The following is a 7,749-nucleotide window of genomic DNA, read 5'->3' as shown; positions in this document are numbered from 1 at the left end:
TCACACTTAAGCTGTTCTCTGAAACATTTTTCTCTCTGCCTCAAAAGCTTTTTGGTGAACCCCTACTCACCCCTCAAGAAACTGCTTAAGTGGCCTCATCTCTGGTCCAACTTGTCTGCTTCCTGCCCAGTGCTCATCTATTAGAAGATGTTGACAACTATCCTTCTTCATAGACTAGGTTTTGAGATTAGTTGTATTTGATATGTACATAGTGTTTCAGTCACCGAGAAACACTTAGTTAGCTTAACTGGCCCATCTCAAAAGTGTCCTGCCTGAGTTAGCTAGCTCACCAACCTTGGTAAACCCCGTTAGCAGCTCTGGGTCTCTGCCCCCAAATCCTGGTGCCTCGATCCTCATCTTCACTTGGGTCTAGGAAGAGGCCTCGTGACTCAGGGTCTGGCCCATGGAGGGAGGAGCATCCCCAAAAGGGCTCCAGGCAGAAGACAAATATTAGTGAACAAGCCGGAACCAGCCCTGCTGCCAGCCTGGCCCAGACACCCTTGGCCCATGACTTGGCACTTGCAGGGGCTACCTGCTGGGCTTGGCCAAGGCGATGTGGGATGAGTTGCCTGGGCCTGTGGGGAGCTGCTGGCAGAATACACTCCCCAGGGCTACAGACGGCAACGGCAGGGCACACCCACGCAATGCTTCGCTGGTTCCAGGGCACCCCCTCTTAAAGGCTCAGTGTGTACTCCCACCCCAGGGTCCAGCCTTAGCTGTGCAGGGCCCCAATCAGGGTCAGCTTATCTCTTCTGCATCAAGAGGGTGGGTACATGTGACAGTGGGAGTGAGGGAACATGGGTATGTGTTGTGTGTGTGAATAGATCTGTGAGCATGAGGATTGTGTGAGAACGAGTGTATGTGCATGTGGATGGCGTGTGACTCTATGACCATGTATGTATGTATGTGTGTGAAGGGTGAATGTCTGTGGGTATGCTCAGGGGGGTGTGTGTATGTTAATGTGTATGCTCACGGGTTTGTGCGTGAGAGTCTATGAGTAAACTATGTGGTTTGTGAATGTGTATACATGTGACTCCATGTGACAACAAAGACGTGAATGTCATCTTGGTTCTGCCGTTTCATAACTGTTGAAAACTTCAACAAATCCCTTCCTCTTTCTTTTTTAATAAAATAGAATGAACAGGACAAGATAAGACGACTGTTTTATTTTTGAGACGGAGTCTTGTTCTTATTGGCCAGGCTGGAGTGCAGTGGTGCTATCTTGGCTCACTGCAACCTCCACCTCCCGGGTTCAAGCTATTCTCCTGCCTCAGCCTCCTGAGTAGCTGGGATTACAGGCGCCTGCCACCATGCCCAGCTAATTTTGTACTTTTTAGTACTGGGATTACAGGCGTGAGCCACCGTGCCCAGCCAAGATGATCTTTTAAGTCCCCTTCCAGCTTTGATATGCAACAACTGGCTTAGAGGTTGTGTACAAGTGTGTGAAGGCTCTGCGTGCACCTGTGCGTGTGTGTGTGTGAGAGCAGCAGAGTGGTACTGTGCAAGGGGCATGGCTCGGAATTCTGATTCCATATTTATCAGCTGTATGGTCTCAGATTAGCCCCTTCCCCTTTCTAAGCTTCAGTTTCCTCCTCTGCCGATAGGGCTAATGATTCCTATAAGGCTGCTTTGAGGGCTACGAAATATTGTTTGTAAAGTGCCTAGCCCAGAATCTGGCTCAGCTCCCTCTCTGAGATGTGTGTGTGTGTGCGTGTGTGCGCGCATATGTGTGTTCCCCACATGCACACATGTGGGTACTCATGTGCACATGCTCCACTGTGCCAGCTGGTCCAGAGTACAGGGTAAGTGCTCTAGATCACTCCTGCCTTCTGCAGTTTCTGACTTCTGTCTGCTGGGAACACAGCCACCCAGGAGAGATAGCCTTGGGTAGACAGTCTCCCAACTACCTGTCTGGACCCACGTGGTCCTGAGGCCTCCCTGCTGCTCCAGACTGGCCATCACATGGGTGCAGTGGCCTGGAAAGGAGGATTGGGGTGGGCAGGAGACAGGCTCCCAAATCCGATTAGTGCCCACCCGCCATCCGGTGTGTTAGAGACTAAAGAGATTCTTCTTAAAGGGTCAACTGTAAGTCTGGGATGGTGGCTGAGCTGATCTTGGGACCCCAGGCCCCTCTAGAACGAAGTCTCAGCGTGGGAGCCAGGAGCAGACAGGGTCTCGACCTCAGAGAGCTTCCAGCCTGACGGAGAGAACCAGAAGAGTCAGGCTGGCTCTGTGGCTGCCCGTGGTCTCGGGGCAGGAGGGCTCCAACTACGGGCCTGGAAAAAGGAAGGGCAGTAGAGACTGGGGAGAGAAGAAAGAGACAGGGTGTTCTAGGCAGGAAGATCAGTATGGGCAAAGTAGGAAGGCTGGACTGAGTAACATACATGTGTGTGCACGAGTCTGTGTATATTAGGGAGAGCATGTCCTAGGGGCCTTGGAGAATATAAAATCCAACTTTTCATTTTATTGGTGAGGAAGTTGAAGCTAGAGAAGGGAAGGGATGTGTCTCTGGTCAGAGTGAGGTCCTGACTGACTCCAGCTCAAGTCCAGGTTCTGCCTCCAATTCCTGGGTTCTAAAGACAGGGGTGTCAAGCTGAGCTGCCAAGTCCCTCCTTCTCCAGCTTTTTGCTGGTCCCATCGTAGTCTTGGTGACGCAGGGCAGGGGCTTAACAGTGATGTCTGCCTTCTGGCCAATGGGAGGGTCTGGGGCTGGACACTCTATCCCTGTCCAGGGGTCCCAAACAAACCCGGAGTGGCTGCTTACACCTGGGCCTGATCCACAAGGCATGTCCCAAGCCCAGATTCTGGACACCCAGAGAAGAAGCCAACACTGAACCCCAGGCCGGATGGTCTCCAACACCCACGCTAGAGAAAGCCCCAACCACCTGACCCAGAGAGAACTTACAACTGGGCTCTGAACACAGAGAAAAGGTCCCAGCACCTGGCCGAGATCCATCTACACAGGCTGAGTTTCCATTGCAAACTCAGTACTGGATCCCTACAACGCCATCCAGAAACTCCCGTGAAGAACACAACATCCAAATGCGAGCACCCAGAGAGGGTCCCAGCACCCAAACTCTGAACACTAAGAGGAGATCCCAACACCCGAACCGGGTCCATTTGGATCTGCTTCCAACCCAGACCCAGAACATCCCGATTAGATGCCTACAATTGACGCAGATCTGGAGCCCACACCGGGAATGGGCTCACCCAGGCCTCTCTCCTCCCCACCCAGCCTCGGCGAGGCTCATCCTAAGAGGTCTTCCAAGTTCTAAGACTGTTTCTGCTGAAATGTGTGACCATCGATCGGGATGACTGCGACTGGGGAATGGGGCAGGAGGCCAGGCCTGTTCCCTTTGGGGGAAAGGGGAGGGGATCCAGTTTGCAGGGCTAGGGTGGGAGCGGGCAGGCGGGGTGTGCGCCCCGGCCGCTTCCACTCGGCGCGGGAGCTGGGACGGAAGCTGTGCGCCCTCGGAGACCCTGCAGTCCCCTCACCGGGCGCTCCCAAACAGCCCGCGGGGCGCTGGGCGCGGGGCCAGGAAATCCGGCGCTGGCCCTTGAAGCGCACCAGGGCCGGGAGGGGGCGGCGGGGGCGGCGGGGGAGGGCTGGGGGCTGGCACCACGACCGCCCGCAGAGCAACGTGACTGCGCGGGCTCGGGTCCCCACAGGGACAAGGCGGCCTCTGTGCCGACCCAGCTGATTCCTCTCGGGCTGCAAATCCCTTCCGGCTGACAGCCCTGCCGGCTGGCGCCAGGCAAGGGAACCGGAAGCGGGGTTGGGGGCGAGGTGGGCGCCGAGGATTGGAGCCCATTGGCGGGAGGCCCCCCTGAAGGCCCTCTGCTCCGTACATCCAGGGTAGCAAAGGCTGCCGTTCCCGGACAGAGAAGCCGAAGCTAAGAGAAATCCAATCACTAGCCCAAGTCGCACAACCTGTTTCTTGGTTAAAGCCGGAGTTCTAAATGAGGCCCCATGATAAACTCTGTATTTGTCGTTGAGAGTTAGGTGGCGTTATTAGTCTCAGTTTATAAATGAAGGAATGTGAGGCTCAGAGTTGAAGCCGCCAGCCCAACGTCCTAAGACAAGAAGGGAGTGAGGCTGGGACTGGAGCCCAGGACTGCCTGCTCCAAACATGGGGGCCAGGCAGTCCCAGCAGACCCCTGACCCCAGGTACTCACTGACATCCAGCCGGAGGCTCTGCCACGGGCCTGTCACAGGGTCCCCCTGCTCAAGGCCTTCTGTCTGGTTGGTTCAGTGTGGTGGACCCGGGGAATGAGTTTCGTTAATCTCCTGGAGGACAGATGTGGGGCTGAAGGAGGGAGATGGGGTGAGGGTGGAGGCGCCAGGTGGCTGGAGAGGGGACTGGAGGGCAATGCATCTGGGAAATGACTTTCCAGAGGCCCCTCTGCCCTCCTCCTGCAGCTGGGGACGGAGCTGGAACCCCAGAGGCTGGAGACAGGGCCATGAGGGTGGGTTGGGGGGAACCATCCAGGATCCAGCCTCACCCTGGCCTCCCGGGAACAGGATGGGGATTGTCCCGTGAATTCTATGGAATTAAAAAATGGCGCCTTCTCAGCGGGAAGGGAGCTCGGCTGGTTCCCGGGACTGTCTGGCTTCTGTCCTGACTCCTACAACTGCGGCGGCTTGGGACTTTTTTCCATTCCTTGACCAAGATTTGACCTAGACAGGGAGTGCGGGGGCTCAGGGGAGGAGGGAGGATGGCAGAGGCATGGGGGCGACTGCTGAGTGGACACGTGACCTCCCGCTATGCAGGTGCCTGTGTGTCTGCACAGAATGAATATCTCTGTGATGTTCTTATGCACATGTGCCTCTGAGAATGGATCGTGGTGCCTCTGGCGGGGTGGGCGTATTGTGTCTGTGGGTGCTGTTCGTGCCTGGGCACCTTGACCCTGCCAGGATCTGCGTTATCTCTCTGGGTCTGTGTGTTTGTAGCTGAACCTGTATCTATGAGTCTTTGTGTGTGTCTGGGTTTCCGCCCCCAACAGAGCCCCGAATGCCATTTTGCTGCCTGAATGTGCAGAGGAATGTAGGGGGCCAAGGGAGAGGGGAGCACATGTCCTGGGCTGTGAGCCTGCCGGTTATGGAAAACTACTGAGGCCTCTTGGAGCTGGGCAGGCCAGGCCCGGCCTAGAGCCAGGCTCTGCAGCTTTTGCCCTTCCAGGCTCCTCCCACCCTTTCTCTGCAGGGCTGGGGACCTGCTGAGATGGGTTCTTGGTGGAGCAGAGAGCATGGCTTCCCTCCCACCACTCCCCAGATGGTTTGCCAGGCCTGGGGGAAAAGTGAGGGGGTGAGATTAGTTTCCTCTAAAGTGCTCCCAGCCCCAACATTCTCTCCATTCTGTGAATGTTAAAGGGATTTTAAAAAGGCAGCTTCACCTCTATTTTGGGGGATGGTGAAAGCAGTAGGGTCTCAGACTGTTAGAGCAAGAAGGGCTCCTAAAGATTATCTAGTCCCACCCCCTCCGTCTTACAGATGAGGGCACTGGCCCAGAGTGAGGGATCTGGATCCCCCAATCACCTTCTGGAAGGGCAAGGACCATGTTATCAGGTCCGTTGTCTCCCCATCACCACAGGCCTGTCCCCCATCATGCTGCATGACCTACCCTGGGTAGAGGAAGAGGAATTTGAGAAGGCCTTGGAGGATGGGAGCATTTTGACATATGGAGGTGGGGTTGAGACTCTGGGTGGCAAGAAGACATGGGTTAAGGTGTGGAAGTGGGCAGCTGAGGAATGCAGTCAGAATGGAGAGTGGGAAAATTGGACACACTGGGTCCTAGGACTGAAATGGCGTGTCTGAGCTATACATGAGATCCCCGCAGACCAGGTGGAAGCATGTGGGCTTCATCCTGTAGGTGATTCTGGTAAGAGGTAAAATTGCCATGTAGCTAAGTGGTTTAGGGCACATGATCTGCAGTCGAATCAGATTATCTTGTATTCCAATCCCAGCTCTAAGACTTTGGTAACTGTATAACCACACATCCCTGAGCAGGTTACTTAAACTCTCCATACCTCACTTTTCTCATCATTGGAACGGAGGTAATAGGCCATGCATGGTGGCTTGCATCTATAATCCCAGCACTTTGGGAGGCCGAGACAGGACAGTAGCTTGAGTCCAGGAGTTTGAGACCAGCCTGGACAATGTAGTGAGGCCTTGTCTCTATTAAGAAAAAAAAAAAAAGAAATGGAGATAATGATAGTATTTCCCTTCCATGGTTGTCTTGAGGAATAAACGAGAATACAGGCAAAGCCCTCAATGCCTGACACTGGTCAGTGCTCAGTAACAGCTGTGATGCTTCTGGTGGTGAGGCCTGTATTTAAGGCTAGCCCGGAGGGACAGAGAGAGGGCAGGGACACCGGTGGGGAGTCCATGAGAATCATGTGGAAGAGATGCCACGCTAAGGTCCATGACGCTGTCCCCTGGGTTAACTGGCTGAAGTCCTCAGCAGGAAGGTGGGCAGAACCCCCTCCACTGAGTGGCCTTGAGTTTGTCCCTGGGTGACCAGCACCTGAAAAACCATTTTCAGAGGAGGATTGGTGGGATGGGGAGGAGACTGGGGAGAGATGGGGCTCAGCTTCTGACAGCCTGAGGGTCACAGGGTGGGGCCCAGGAGAGATTTGGGAAGCGCAGGTCACTCATTGCTCATGGTGCTGGAAGTTGCTGGTTTGGGTGAGGTCATGCACCAGCCTAAGAGAGAGGAAAGGGGCCCCGTAACCCAGGGAACCCCTTTTGAGCCAGACCCTTGGGAGAAGCAGCAGCCACAGGGGCTGAGGAGACCAAGGCAAGCTGCGGTCAGAGAAGGTGAGGGAAGAATGTGCTTCAAGGAGGGAGCAGTCAAGAGAGCCCCGTCTGGGGAAACAGCCAGGCGAGGAGGTAGAGGTGGAGGAAAAGGCAGCACAGAGGCCATGGGCTTTGGTATTGAAGAGGCCACCTCTGTAGAATCTGCTTTGCAGAAGAGGGAACAAAACCCAAGCTGCGGCTAGATGAGGGATTAATTAATGGGATGGGGAAGTGGAGACAGAGGCAGGTGTCCTGTGACTGCTCAGAAGCTTGGCTGAGGAGAAGAGGGAACGACTTGTGGCAGCCAGACAGGGCAGGTTTGGAGCCTTCTGGGGATGGGGTGACAGGGGTGATATTCTCATATTTCCGGTGGAGAAACTGAGGCTCAGGGGGTTAAGAAGCTTGTGCAAAGTCACGATAAATCATTGGGGGAGGGCAGCCCAAGATCTCTGACTCTTAATGTAGTAATTTTCTAAATGGACAATTGAAATAGTGTAATACACACACACATGGATATTAGTTCTGATCATAGAAGTAAAACATGTTCATGGGAGAAACCTAGAAACATATGCAAAAGTGTAAGAGAAAAACACAAAAATCACCTGTAATTCTACCACACAGAGATAAGTGTTTTTACCATTGTGTGTCATGACTTTCTACTTTTTTCCTCTGCAAGTATACGTAAATACATACTGGGATCTGTTGCACAAGTTGTTTTGTAAAATCCCTTGTTTCATTTAACAACATAGCATAAATGTTTTTCCATAAGAATAGATATTCCTTGAGAATTTTTTTTTTCTCTTTTAGCTCACAGTCTAGGCAGGAAGATAAGACTTACAGATGGGATTCTACAGTAAGCAGTCGAGCAAAATTCATGAGGTGGTGGGGAAGTGGCTGGATCCCTGGACTGGGAGCACAGTGAGCTGGCTCTTTGGCTCCTGACTTGTCCACTG

This window comes from Pongo abelii, chromosome 1 (genome assembly GCF_028885655.2).
Source record: "Pongo abelii isolate AG06213 chromosome 1, NHGRI_mPonAbe1-v2.0_pri, whole genome shotgun sequence".
Classification (NCBI taxonomy): Eukaryota; Metazoa; Chordata; class Mammalia; order Primates; family Hominidae; genus Pongo; species Pongo abelii.
The sequence above is the reverse complement of the archived record's forward strand: the minus strand, read 5'-3'. Positions refer to the sequence as shown.